Source organism: Schistocerca americana, chromosome 7 (assembly GCF_021461395.2).
Source record: "Schistocerca americana isolate TAMUIC-IGC-003095 chromosome 7, iqSchAmer2.1, whole genome shotgun sequence".
In the NCBI taxonomy this organism is placed as follows: Eukaryota; Metazoa; Arthropoda; class Insecta; order Orthoptera; family Acrididae; genus Schistocerca; species Schistocerca americana.
The window spans coordinates 249426537-249441842 of record NC_060125.1 but is presented as its reverse complement, the minus strand read 5'-3'; the positions used below and the strand labels follow the sequence as shown (position 1 = coordinate 249441842).

Sequence of the window (15306 nt, the reverse complement as noted above, 5' to 3'; positions counted from 1 at the left end):
ATTGAACAGCTCGTCTCTCGATTCGCAGCTCACACACACACTCACCTTTCTCTCGTGGTGCTGGGCTGTGGCGAGACGCTGTGGACTCCCGCGAATCCTCTCCGTTCCTTCTCGTACGAGCGTTGGACACTAACTGGCCCGGCCGGCTCCTTACACCAAGTTCTTCAGCTGGCTACGCGCGCAGGGCTGCCAACAGTTCCGCTGCAAAGTCACTGGCGCCCGTCTCCCCGTGCCCAGATACAGCCGGCAGAAAATAAAGTCAGGCCCAAGACCCTCGAGCATTAATGCCTCTACGTCGCTCCATCAAGCACACGCTGGCCGATGCGCAATCGAAGACTGCCTAAATGTTTACCGTACGAATATTAAAATTTGATTTGGAGCGTGTATAATTTGTAAAGACAAGAAATCCTCCATGAGGTAATCATGAAGCATGAAACAGTTTTCGTTTATGCACGGACGTAAACACGCAATTCATACCGTGTAGCTCAACTGTGGTACGAACTAGGGAGAGAGATGAGTCACAAAAGCAGAGAGATAATATCTACCGTTAGAGTTAAGAAGTTAAACATTTGCTATGCCGCAATACGAAGCTGGTTTTAAGAGTACACACCCTCACCCTGCTTTGAGGAATTACTGTGCCTCATGAAGCGATTTACTAACTAGCGTTAACAACGAGACCCAGACAAGAGCTGCGGGAAAAAATCCATAGCGGAGGCAACTAAGAAAATTTTTCTCGCTGTTCAAGGGAAAGAAATAGCGACAGCACAACGCTTAGTCTGGAGAATGCCCCAAGGAAAGAACGCAAACATTGTTCAAAATTTCTTTTCTGTTTCAAGTCATTTCGAGTTAAGAATCACCAATTTTTTTTATACAAATGCTTATCATATTTCTTTCAAATTTTTCCTGACCTTTATCAAAAATGTCTCTGAGCACTATGGGACTTAACATCTATGGTCATCAGTCCCCTAGAACTACTTAAACCCAACTAACCTAAGGACATCACACAACACCCAGCCATCACGAGGCAGAGAAAATCCCTGACCCCGCCGGGAATCGAACCCGGGAACCCGGGCGTGGGAAGCGAGAACGCTACCGCACGACCACGAGCTGCGGACTCCTGACCTTTATAGTTCGCATCTTTGTTTACTTTTATGTAGTCATGTAACCAGTAACATTTGTCTTCCAATACATTACCTCTAAACAAGGACATAATATACCGGGCGATCAAAAAGTCAGTAAAAATTTGAAAACTTAATAAACCACGGAACAATGTAGATAGAGAGGTAAAAATTGACACACATGCTTGGAATGACATGGGGTTTTATTAGAACAACAAAAAAAGTGTTGCTAGACGCGTGAAAGATCTCTTGCGCGCGTCGTTTGGTGATGATCGTGTGCTCAGCCGCCACTTTCGTCATGCTTGGCCTCCCAGGTCCCCAGACCTCAGTCCGTGCGATTATTGGCTTTTGGGTTACCTGAAGTCGCAAGTGTATCGTGATCGGCCGACATCTCTAGGGATGCTGAAAGACAACATCCGACGCCAATGCCTCACAATAACTCCGGACATGCTTTACAGTGCTGTTCCAACATTATTCCTCGACTACAGCTATTGTTGAGGAATGATGGTGGACATATTGAGCATTTTCTGTAAAGAACATCATCTTTGCTTTGTCTTACTTTGTTATGCTAATTATTGCTGTTCTGATCAGATGAAGCGCCATCTGTCGGACATTTTTTGAACGTTTGTATTTTTTTTTGGTTCTAATAAAACCTCATGTCATTCCAAGCATGTGTATCAGTTTGTACCTCTCTATCTACATTATTCCGTGATTTATTCAGTTTTCAAATTTATACTGACTTTTTGATCACCCGGTATGTTAGACTTCATTTGTTATCTTTCATTCCCTATTCCTGAGCGATTTTTTGAAAACCTCTTTTCGTTCTCTACCCCAAAGTGTAGAATAGGCTGTTCAAAAAACAAAAAAAAACAAAAAACGACCAACTGTAAAACCAGCTGTTTTCAACCAAGTCGTATGCAGGATCCCAGTTGGGAAATTTTGACAGGGAGTTTCCAGTTTCGCTATTTGAACCCTTCTCACACCGTGTGGTGATAGTGGGGGGGGGGGGGGGGGATGAAGTGGCACCTAATTGCAATAGATCTCGACTGTCAACAAAGGTAAGTCAAAAGTTGGTTGTTTTGAGTACTTGCGCACTAAAATTTCAATAAAATACAATAAATGAGATATTTCGAGAACATGCAATGTAATTATTAGGACAGTTCATTGTTTCCACATATACAGGATTAAACGTATTTAAACCGACAGTCTCTGGGAGGTTGCACGGGATACCAGGACAAATACTTTTCTCTGACTGCATAGTTCCCAAAGAGCATTATTTAATCCAGTACAGGAACCGCTCACTCTTGAGGTATAATGAATGGTTTGTTGTAGTGGTTCTTGTTGTACTGATGGAGAGCGTTCGTCACTCTTCAGCCATAATAGCTTTTACACATTAATATTTACTATTACGTCATGACCAAGCACACTAGTTGTTTACTAATGGAGCGATACATCTGGAGTGAGAAACTGATACGGTTTGTGCTTACTACATGGCGATGGGATCTTCAACATCCACAGTTCACGTGTTTGGAGTGAGTTTACTCACGCTCATCACGTGCAGTTCTACGTGAATGTGTGGACAGATGTTGTTGGTGACCGTTTAACTGGGCCATATCTCTAGGTAATCTAATGGCAGGCATTTTACACTTTCCTCGCTAGAGCATTGCCAGAATCGCTGGATGTTGTGCCACTCACTACAAGACAGAGAATGCGATTCCAACACGACGCGGCGCAAGTGCAAAACAATTCTTACTGTGCGTCGATTATTGCCGCCAGCAGTTTCCAGAAAAGTAGATTGGCAGATGTGGACCTGTACCGCGGCCCACTCGAGTCTCTGATTTGACCACTCTGGGCTTCTTTGTGTTGGGAGGAATGCGCTATCTTGTTTACAAAACTCCTGTTGAATCACAAGAGGATCTGGTGCCCGGATAGTAACAGCAGCAGCAGCAGCAGGAGAAATCAAGGTTACTCCTGCAGTCTTTCACCGTGCTAGACGAAACATGACCCACCGTCGCAATCTTTGTTTACAAATCAATCGAGGATTTTTGAAGTAATTGTGTTCTGCTAAAAATTGTTTGTGTTGCTTTTCGTCTACTGTAAGTAAGATTTGACGTCCTCGTAAAATGAGGCCTAATAGGGAAACACATTAGAAAAGGTGTTTTCAGTGGCCTATGTAACCTCCTAGAGCTTGTTGGATTAATGAATCATCATCCACAAAAAAACTCCTTCTGCCAGTTTACAAAATCCTCTTAAGAAAATAGGACATTAGAGAAAAACTTAAATAATTTTCACACTGCGTGTACATGTTTTAAAAGGATTTATGCTACCCAAAATATTGTTCTTAAAAATTAATTAGTGGGTACTTAACAGTGTTTACTTGCAACTGAGTGCGCTTGACATGGGTTAGCCTTGACTTATCGCTGTTTACTTGCTGGGCAAGTTAATGAGTCACTACTTCGAAACCCCTCAAAAATAAGAATTAAAAACATCGAATTATTTTAGTTTTTGATAATAACATTTGCATTTACAATTTTTTTCAACAATAAAGCACAGAAACCCCAAAAATTAATCTATAATTTAGCACAACATAAAATTAATTTCAGTAAGCACTTTACTACACCATATGTAGAATGTTAAGGTTGCTCATTAACATTTCTACCATCACCCTACCATGCAAAATCACTTAAACTATGGAAAGGAAAAATGACATTGTGTACATGATTACATATAAATGTTTACATTTGTCTGATGAGTAACAAATTTGAAGAGCATTTGGATTCAGTATCGTATTTAGAATCCTTATCTAAGTTGCAGTAATCCGTAGCATCCCCAGATTCGTACAAATAGTCCCTGATAAGCATTTTTCCTGCACGAACACCACGTGCATTACTACTACTGACAGCCATTTTTTGGCATTTATCTGCTTACATGCACACACCCTGACAAAGCTGTAGTTGGCGAGAATGTGATATTGGAGACAGAGCTGCCATATCTCGGTTGATTGTGGAACTGTCAATTAATATGAATGAAGCACACAGCTTACCATATTTTACATGCAATAATTGTTTTTCTCCCTTATCCACCCGAGGTCTTCAACTTAATTCTGGGACAATTTGTTCCAGACAAAATGTATGCAGGATTAGTTCACGTGTAAGTGTATTTGTTTATGTGACTTGTACAACATGTGCAGTGCGTGCTGTCAATCACAGGTGATGCCATAGATAGCGCACAACGATTGGGCAGCTACACACTTTTAATTAGCTACCAACTAAGGGAAATTCTGATCCATTATTACGTCAGTGTCTTTGCATCGAAATACCGAAGCTGGCCGGAGTGGCCGTGCGGTTCTAGGCGCTACAGTCTGGAGCCGAGCGACAGTCGCAGGTTCGAATCCTGCCTCGGACATGGATGTGTGTGATGTCCTTAGGTTAGTTAGGTTTCATTAGTTCTGAGTTCTAGGCGACTGATGACCTCAGAAGTTAAGTCGCATAGTGCTCAGAGCCATTTTTTTCAAATACCGAAAGTGGTAGTTGGGTTCCTAGTTGGGAATGGTAGACACGGGATCACCACTTCCTAATCTGGCCTACAACCAAGGTTCAAAATGGTTCAAGTGGCCCTAAGCACTATGGGTCTTAACATCTGAGGTCATCAGGCCCCTAGACTTAGAACTACTTAAACCTAACTAACCTAAGGACATCACACACAGCCATGCCCGAGGCAGGATTCGAGCCTGCGACCGTAGTAGCAGCGCGGACTGAAGCGCCTAGAACTGCTCGGCCACAGGGGCCGGCCTACAGCCAAGGGAAACATCTCGAAAACCATGGATGGACCCGGGAGAGAAGAGCTATTTTTAATTTGTTTCTGGATGAATATTTTCCATTGTCCCAGACAAAAATAAAAAAAGCGTGTATGCATGATAAGTTGACAGTGACTGGGCTGTGTGTGTGTGTGATTTTTTAAAAAATTCTGTTGGTAGAGCGGGCTATTCAAATGTTGACCCACTGCAGAGTCTGGGACTTTTCAGCCAAATACCAAGCGAGGTGTTACTGAGGTAGTGGCTGTTCCTGTTGGGAATATTTGGGAGGGGATTTCGTGTTCTGGCATTTGCCTTAAAACCAAGGAAAACCTCCAAAAACGACTGGGACATAGGACTTATTTTTAATTCTGGAACAGTGTCAATGGCTCTGGGGCTCTAGCAGGCAGAGCACCAGACTCCAATCGTGGAAGTCCCAGAATCAATGCCGAACAGGTACGGTGGTTTATTACCGTTCTAGTCCCTTCAGCCCCCAGTCTCGTTCAGCCTGCTAGCTAATGAGTGCTGGGGATGTTCCTGGAGTAAAAAAAAGGCAGCCAGGGCGACTGGCCCGCCATCCTCCCGCTCCTAGTGCCGTGGCGATGAAAGGCAGTGGTCTACCTGCAGCTATTTTATAGGCCTGTAGCTCTGTCACGGGCTTGTGTTGCAGACTTTACCTTTCCGTTATCTGGAACAACATGTCACAGACAAAAACTGAAAGCCTAGTGTATAGGTGAGTGTATTTATTTATGTGTGTGCAGAGTAAAATCGATGAGTTGCTCTACATGTGCAGTGTCCCACTGTCGCTACTGACTGTGTTCTGGCTGGGCTGTTGTAAAGTACAGTTCTTAATTTTGTCAGTAAAACTGTAGAACTGCGAGTAAGTGAGACTGTGTGCTATTAGCGTGTTAGAGTACACCAAGGTGACAAAAGTAGTCGGATACCTCCTAATAACGTTTAGGACCGCGTTTGGCCCGGGGTTGAGCAGCATGAATCACCTAGTCGTTGGAAGTTCCATACGGAAATATTGAGCCATGTTGCGTGTACAGCCGTCCATAATTGGGAAAGTGTTGCCTCTGGTTGTGCATGAACTGATCTCTAGATTGTGCCTCATAAGTGTTCATTGGGATTCATGTTCGGCGATCTGCGTGGTCACATCATTCGCTCGAACTGTCCAGAATATTCCTCAAACCGGTTTCGAACAATTGTGGCCTGATGAAATGGCGCCTTGTCATCCATAAAAATTCCATCGTTGCCTGGGAACATGAAGTCCACGAATGGCTGCAAATGGTCTCCAAGTAGTCGAACATAACCATTTCCAGTCAGGTGGACCAGAGGGTCCAGTCAATTCCATGTAAACACAGCAAACACCGATATGGAGCCACCACCAGCTGGCACTGTATCTTGTTGACAACATAGGTCCATGGCATCATGGGGTCTGCGCGGCACTCGAACCCTATAGTCAGCTCTTACCAACCGAAATCAGGAGGTATCTGACGAGGCCACGGTTTTCCAGTCATCTAGGGTCCAACGAGCCCAGGAGCTGCGGGCTATGTCGTCCTGTTAGCAAAGTTACTCGCATCGGTTGACTACTGCCGTAAGCCATTAACGCCTTATTTAGCTGCTCTGTCCTAACGGTTACGTTATACGTTGATCTCTGCGGTTATTTCACGGAGTGTTGCGTGTCTGTTAGTACTGACAACTCTACGCAGATGCCGCGGTCATTAAAGGAGAACTGTGTTGTCCGTGATGAGAGGTAATGCCAGAAATTTGGTATTCTCAGCACGCTCTTGACGCTGTGGATATCGGAATATCGAATTCCCTTACGATTTCTGAAATGGAATGCTCCGTGCGTCTAGTACCTACACTACTGGCCATTAAAATTGCTACAGCACGAAGATGACGTGCTGCAGACGCGAAATTTAACCGACAGGACGAAGATGCTGCGATATGCAAATGATTAGCTTTTCAGAGCATTCACACAAAGTTGGAGCCGGTGGCGACACCTACAACGTGCTGACATAAGGAAAGTTTCCAACCGATTTCTCATACACAAACAGCAGTTGACCGGCGTTGCCTGGTAAAACGTTGTGGTGATGCCTCGTGTAAAGAGGAGAAATGCGTACCATCACGTTTCAGACTTTGATAAAGGTCGGATTGTAGCCTATCGCGATTGCGGTTTATCGTATCGCGACATTGCTGCTCGCCTTCGTCGAGGTCCAATGACTGTTAGCAGAATATGGAATCGGTGGGTTCAGGAGGGTAACACCGAACGCCGTGCTGGATCCCAATGGCCTTGTATCACTAGCAGTCGAGATGACAGGCATCTTATCCGCATGGCTGTAACGGATCCTGCAGCCACGTCTCGATCCCTGAGTCAACAGATGTGGACTTTTGCAAGACAACAACCATCTGTACGAACAGTTCAACGACGTTTGCAGCGGCACGGACTATCAGCTCGGAGACCATGGCTGCGGTTACCCTTGACGCTGCATCGCAGTCAGGAGCGCCTGCGATGGTGTACTCAACGACGAACCTGGGTCTCGGTCACCTCTTGTTCTCACTGGCGGCACTTTGAACAGTGTCCGTTGCATTTCAGATGTGTTACGACTCGTGGCTCTACCCTCCATTCGATCCCTGGGAAACCCTACATTTCAGGAGGATAATGCACGACCGCATGTTGCAGGTCCTGTACGGGCCTTTCTGGATACAGAAAATGTTCGACTGCTGCCCTGGCGAGCACATTCTTCAGATCTCTCACCAGCTGAAAACGTCTTGTCAATGTTGGCCGAGCAACTGGCTCATCACAATACGCCAGTCACTACTCTTGGTGAACTGTGGTATCGTGTTGAAGCTGCATGAGCAGCTGTACCTGTACACGGCATCCAAGCTCTGTTTGACTCAGTGCCCAGGCGTATCAAGGCCGTTATTACGGCCAGAGGCGGTTGTTCTGGGTACTGATTTCTCAGGATCTATGCACCCAAATTGCGTGAAAATCTAATCACATGTCAGTTGTAGTATAATATATTAGTCCAATGAATACCCGTTTATCACCTGCATTTCTTCTTGGTATAGCGATTTTAATGGCCAGTAGTGTACTTTCATTCCGCGCTCAAAGTCTGTTAATTCCCGTCGTATGGCCACAATCACGTCGGGAACGTTATCACATGAATCAACTGAGTACAAACGGCAGCTTCGCCAGTGCATTGCCCTTTTATACCTTGTGTACATGGCGCTACCACCATCTGTACATGTGCATATCGCTATCCAAATGGTTCAAACGGGGACTTAACTGCTGAAGTTATCAGTCCCCTAGAACTTAGAACTACTTAAACCTAACTAACCTAAGGACATCACACACATCCATGCCCGTGGCAGGATTCGAACCTGCGACTGTAGCGGTCACGCGGCTCCAGACTGTAGCGCCTAGAACCGCTCGGCCACCCCGGCCGGCTATTTCTATCCCATGACTTTTGTCGCTTCAGTGTATACAAACATATACGAAGTGCGCTAGGTCGCTGTGATTTCAGCATCCTGTTCTTTCTTTCTTTCGTTTTTTTTCGCTGTACTCTGTCGTGGCCTGTATCTAATAATGGGCGTTTGGCAAACAAAGCCGTTGGCTCACGGACCGTGCATTCGAACATCAACGTAGAGTGTGCCGAGTTTCTGACATAGCGTCGAAAAAGCGCGTAAGAGTGAAAGTTCTGCGCAAAATTCGACAAGCGGTGCGGGACTACGGCTTGGTGGCTCCTGCTATCTGCGTGAACATGACCTTGGAGCTGACGTGCTGTAATCCTCGCACGCTTTTACGTCATGCCAGAGTGTGACTTGGCGACCTGCGGAGTACATTAAAAAGCCATTTACTTTGGTGATACTCTTCCTGTAGCGCGCTGCTACACGTTTCTGGGACGCTGGAGGGCGTATGTCGTACGACAGACTTACTCCAACTCCAGTAAAAACACTCAGCTCTCTCTCAGAATTATTTGGATCCACTCTACTATTTTTTACACACTCCGAGTATCTTACTTTTACTACAGAAAACCGTTTCTGACAAACCCATATATGTATGAGCGAACTATTAACTGTGCGCGAACTCATAGTCGATCAAATTTTTCTTTTGTGTAGCCGAGTTGTCCGTAGTTGCTTTATAGTTATTGAACAGTTCCTAGTATTTGACGGAAAGTCATCGAGTAAACAGAAGTTATTTCTGACTTTCCCCAAGGTAGTGTTATACCCCCTTTGCTGTTCCTCATCTATAGAAACGATTTGGGAGACAATCTGAGCAGCCGTCTTCGGTTATTTGCAGATGACGGTGTCTTTTATCGACTAATAAAGTCATCAGAAGATCAAAACAAACTGCAAAACGATTTAGAAGAAATATCGGAATGGCGCGAAAAGTGGCAGTTGACCCTAAATAACGAAAAGTGTGAGGTCATCCAAATGAGTGCTAAAAGGAACTCGTTAAACTTCGGTTACACGATAAATCAGTCCAATCTAAAAGCCGTAAATTCAACTAAATACCTAGGTATTACAATTACGAACAACTTAAATTGGAAGGAACACACAGAAAATGTTGTGGGAAAGGCTAACCAAAGACTGTTTTATTGGCAGGACACTTAGAAAATGTAACAGACCTACTAAGGAGACTGCCTACACTACGCTTGTCCGTCCTCTTTTAGAATACTGCTGCGCCGTGTGGGATCCTTACCAGATAGGACTGACGGAGTACATCGAAAAAGTTCAAAGAAAGGCAAAACGTTTTGTACTATCGCGAAATGTGGGAGAGAGTCTCACAGAAATGATACAGGATTTGGGTTGGAAATCATTAAAAAAAAAAAGGCGTTTTTCGTTACGAGGGAATCTTCTCACGAAATTCCAATCACCAACTTTCTCCTCCGAATGCGAAAATATTTTGTTAACAACAGCCTACATAGGGAGGAACGATCACCAAGATAAAATAAGGGAAATCAGAGCTCGTACGGAAATATTTAGGTGTTCATTCTTTCCGCGCGCTATACGAGATTGGAAAAATAGAGAATTGTTAAGGTGGTTCGATGAACCTCTGCCAGGCACTTAAATGTGATTTGCAGAGTATCCATGTAGATGCAGACGCAGATGTAGAAGCTAATTTAAACCATTCTATGCAACTACAAGAAGATGCGTATTGTTGTCTTCAAACGCGAGTCGTTTTAACGCAATAAACCATCACCAGAGGTCTGTAATGAATGACATTTACAATTTTGCTTTCTTTCTAGATTGAAAAACAGTTGCTTGATTTTACTTTCCATATTTTATGTCCGATTTTCGCTCACGACAGGAAACGCCGGCTGCCTGGACGTTTTTTAGGTACTCTCTTGTTCGGCACTGCTGTTTTTCTGATTGCTGTATGGAACTATACATTCCTTGACGTGAAACGCAACATAGCGTAGCAGCACTACTGTATTGTTTGCTTTCTTCATCCCGGCTGAACATATCACTGTGTATTTTGTGTGAGTATCTGCAGTGTTGCCAACTTAACCGTTAGTTTTCGTTTGCCTTTTATCTAATTCCTTCTTCTGCGAATCTTCATGTGTGAATTGTGTCGTATACTTACGCTATTACGTATTTGTTTAATGTGTAATCGAAATGAAGGAGTAGTGATGAAGTTGGCAGTGTAAATGGTGAGTATTGTTGGGAATGGGGGGAGGGACGCAGAAGAGTGAACAGTGGTTGCAAAATAATGGGATTTAAAGTGATTGGGTGATGAGATCGAGGAAAAGGTGTGAAGAGGAAGCAGTGAAACTGCAAAGAAATGCAATGGAGAGTGACTTGCTAATGAGATGGAGGAAAAGGGGTGGGGAGGAAGCGGTGACATTGGCTCAAATGGCTCCGAGCAGTATGGGACTTAACATCTGAGGTCATCAGTCCCTTAGAATTTAGAACTATTTAAACCTAACTAACCTAAGGACAGCACACACATCCATGCCCGAGGCAGGATTCGAACCTACGACCGTAGCAGTCGCTCGGTTCCGGACTGATGCGCCTAGAATCGCTCGGTCACGGAGGTTTACTGCTTAAATTCAGGGAAAGTGCGATCCCAGAAAAATCAGACAACATGTTACTTTTTCTCACATGCATCTCGCGAAATAGCCACGGCAGGCCGTGCGGCGTAGCCGCGCATTCTAAGGCACCTTGTCACGGTTCGCGCGGCTCCCCCCGTCGGAGGTTCGAGTCCTCCCTCGGGCATGGGTGTGTGTGTTCTCCTTAGTGTAAGTTAGTTTCGTTAGTGTGTAAGCCTAGGGACCGATGGCCTCAGCAGTTTGGTCCCATAGAACCTTGCCACAAATTTCCAAGTTCCAACCTAGGCAGGAAAACAAGAGAAATTCGAGTTAATACGGAGGTTTACAGACAGTCGTCCTTCGTGTATGCTCATTGCGAAAAGTGGAACGACCACATAAAACTAATCGCAGGAAAGACAGATGCCAGACTGAGATTCGCTGGAAGAATCGTTGGGAAATGTAGTCCGTCAACGAAGGTGGTAGCTTACAAAACCTTCGTTCGACCACTACTTGAATATTGCTGGTCATTAGGGGATCAGTACCTGATGGGACCGATAGAGGAGATCCAGAGAAGAACAGCGCCTTCCGTTATAGTATCATTTAGTAAGCGCGGAAGCGTCACGGAGATGGTCAGTCACCTCCACTGGCAGACGCTGCAAGAGAGGCATTCTGCATCATGTTGTGGTCTACTGTTAAAGATCCAAGAGCGTATGTTCCTAGAAGAGTTAACAAGTATGTTGCTTCCTCCTACGTGTATCTCACGAAAAGACCATGAAGATAAGATTAGAGAGACACGAGGCCACACACAGGCTTACCGTCATTCATTCCTCCCGCGAACTATTCGCAACTGGAACAGGAAAGGGGATAAGCAACAGTGGTACACAAAGTACCCTCCGCCACACACCACAAGCTGACTTGCAGAGTATAGACGTAGATGTACTGATGCTTCAGAACCAAAGTGATGTCTAGGTGAGAATTGATTTATTGAATGTAGAAGTAAGCAAGTAGTTAGGAAGATTGTTCCAATAATGATATGGCGCCGGGAAGTAAAGCTGTGAGTGCCGGCCGCGAGTCGTGCTTGGCTGGCTCAGTCGAGAGAGCAATCATTGGCAAAAGACAAAGGTCCCGGGTTCGAGTGCCCGTCTGGTACAAGGTTCTTATTTCTCGGGAAGCTTAAAATCAGTGCACTCTCGGCTGCAGAGTGAAAATTTATTTTGGACGAATCACGCAGTTATGTAGCCAACAACTCAGTTAACACATTGGGCGTCGTGTATGAAACTGATATGCAAGGTTGCTTCCCTGGCAGGCTATGTGAAAAAAAAAGTGCATCAAATTGTTGCGCGTATTCGTTCACCCAGCTACACCGAATTCAAATGGATACATAGTTGCCAATCTCTGCTGGAGAGGCTGTGCACTTTCGGTTCCGAAATTCGTTGACGCCCTCCTCCATATTTGCCCTGTGGTTACTGACAGCCTCTCTTCTCAAGGTTGTGCAGCTATGTGTAAGGGTTGTCCGACTGAGACTTTCATGTCCTTGGACTGTCTTTTCATTATTCACACCTGTAAAGTAAAGCAAACAAACTATACATTAATTCAAATAAGATCTAACACCTGCTTTTAATTTGTAAATCTACCTGTTGAAGTATTACAAATTCAGTACTTATATTGTTTTTGCTCTATTCTTCTACAAAAAAAATGTCATTCGTGTGAAATACTGAAAGGAGTCTTGATTTGTTATTAAAGGTTGCCCAAAATGCCTACGTAAATTGTCTAACAGGAATGATACTGAAGAAATTAACTTCACAGGCCACGTGTCTCACAATTATAGACATCTGGAAAGGCCTCGGCCTGGTCCATAACTTTAGCTGATTATCTCCGTCAACCAATGTGTTATAAACAGTCATCATCTTTGAGTATGTTTCGGGCGCTACACTCAAACTTGTGCTTGGCGTGCTGTATTTTTACTCTCACTATTGCCAAACCATATAGAACTTTATAAGAGAAGGTCAGCGTGTTATCAAAACTTTGAAGTTGCTGTTGTCTACTTCAAATTATCGTAAGAAAATGTAGAACGTGTTGGAAAAAGTTTCCACTTCGAGTAACAGAAGGTAGCTCTCTTTAAAATTTGGTAAATGTAGGACAATACCAGTTACAAACAGAATGAAGCCCATTAGTATCCGTCTTCAAGATTAATGGCGAACATGTGTACCATGTCATATTGAGTAAGTATTAAAGGTAATACCAAGAAGTGCTTGGTGGAAAAACTTTGATTTGCTGGAGAAAATCTGGAAATGTGTAGCTCATCAGCAAAAGTGAAGACGTTAGTGCGAACAATTCCGGGGCACGAGTATTATTCCTGCACATTTGGGCACCGAATTCAGATACGAGCTGCTAAGATTGTAACAAGCCGCTATAACACTTGCAAAAATGAGTATTGCTCGGACAACTTAAATGGGAATCTCTGGAAGAAAGTCTACGATGACTTCGTGAACTCCATTTGGATAAATACACTGAAGCGTCAAAGAAACTGGCGTAGGCATGCGTATTCAAATACAGAGATATGTAAATAGGCAGAATACGACGCTACGGTCGGGAACGCCTATATAAGACAATCAGTGTCTGACGCAGTTGTTAGATCGGTTACTGCTACTACAATGGCAACTTATCAAGAGTTAAGTGAGTTTGAACGTGGTGTTGTAATCGGCGCACGAGTGATGGGACACAGCATCACCGAGGTAGCGATGATATAGGGATTTTCACGTACGACCATTTCACGAATGTACCGTGAATGTAAGGAATCCGATAAAACATCAAATGTCCGACATCGCTGTGGCCAGAAAAAGATTCTGCAAGAAAGGGACCAACGGCGACTGAAGAGAATCGTTCAAAGTGACAGAAGTGCAACCCTTCCCCAAACTGCTGCAGATTTCAGCGATGGGCCATCAACAAAAGTCAGCGTGCGAATCATTCAACGGAACATCATCGATATGAGCTTTCGGAGCCAAAGGCCCACTCGTATACCTTAATGACTGCACGACACAAAGCTTCACGCCTCGCCTGTCAACACCGTCACTGGACTGTTGATGACTGGATATATGTCGTCTAGTCGGACGACTGTCGTTTCAAATTGTACCGAGCGAATGGATGTGTACGGGTATGAAGACAACCACATGAATCCATCCGACAGGACAGACGATATATCCATATAAGCATACAGGGTAGTCCATTGATAGTGACCGGGCCAAATACCTCACGAAATAAGTATCGAACAAAAACACTACAAAGAACGAAACTCGTCTAGCTTGAAGGGGAAAACCAAATGGCGCTATGGTTGACCCGCTAGATGGCGCTGCCATAGGTCAAACGGATATCAACTGCGTTTTTTAAATAGGAACCCCCATTTTTATTACATATTCGTTTAGTACGTAAAGAAATATGAATGTTTTACTTGGACCACTTTTCTCGCTTTGTGATAGATGGCGCTGTAAGTACGTGGTATCACGCAACATTCCGCCAGTGCGGACGGTATTTGCTTCGTGATAAAATGGACCGTTCACCAACTGCGAAAAAGGTCGATATCGTGTTGATTTATGGCTATTGTGATCAAAATGACCAATGGGCGTGTGCTATGTATGCTGCTCGGTATCCTGGACGGGTGTCAGGACCGTTCGCCGGATAGTTACGTTATTTAAGGAAACAGGAGATGTTCAATCACATGTGAAACGTCAACCACGACCTGCAACAAGTGATGATGCCCAAGTAGGTGTTTCAGCTGCTGTCGCGGCTAATCCGCATATCACTAGCAGACAAATTGCTCGAGAATCGGGAATCTCAGAAACGACGGTGTTGAGAATGCTACATCAACATCGATTGCACCCGTACCATATTTCTATGCACCAGGAATTGCATGGCGACGACTTTCAACGTCGAGTACAGTTCTGCCACTAGACACAAGACCGAGCGAGGTGGCGCAGTGGTTAGCACACTGGACTCGCCTTCGGGAGGACGACGGTTCAATCCCGTCTCCGACCATCCTGATTTAGGTTTTCCGTGATTTCCCTAAATCGTTTCAGGCAAATGCCGGGATGGTTCCTTTGAAAGGGCACAGCCGATTTCCTTCCCCATCCTTCCGTAACCCGAGCTTGCGCTCCGTCTCTAATGACCTCGTTGTCGACGGGACGTTAAACACTAACCACCACCCACTAGACACAAGAGAAATTACAGGACGAAGACGGATTTTTTGCACGCGTTCTATTTAGCGACTAAGCGTCATTCACCAACAGCGGTAACGTAAACCGGCATAATATGCACTATTAGGAAACGGAAAACCCGCGATGGCTGCGACAAGTGGAACATC

The 15306-nt window shown here is 44.5% G+C and overlaps 1 protein-coding gene across 2 annotated transcripts in view; it reads right to left on the bottom strand.

The window, feature by feature from the left end:
- Positions 1 to 173, bottom strand: part of LOC124621868 (serine-rich adhesin for platelets-like) — a 71425-nt gene extending 71252 nt beyond the window's left edge. For both annotated transcript variants that reach the window (XM_047147332.1, XM_047147331.1), the window contains exon 1: positions 46 to 173. The gene's annotated coding sequence lies outside the window, so the exon portion shown is untranslated. The remainder of the gene's footprint in view (positions 1 to 45) is intronic.
- Between the last annotated feature and the right edge of the window lie 15133 nt (positions 174 to 15306).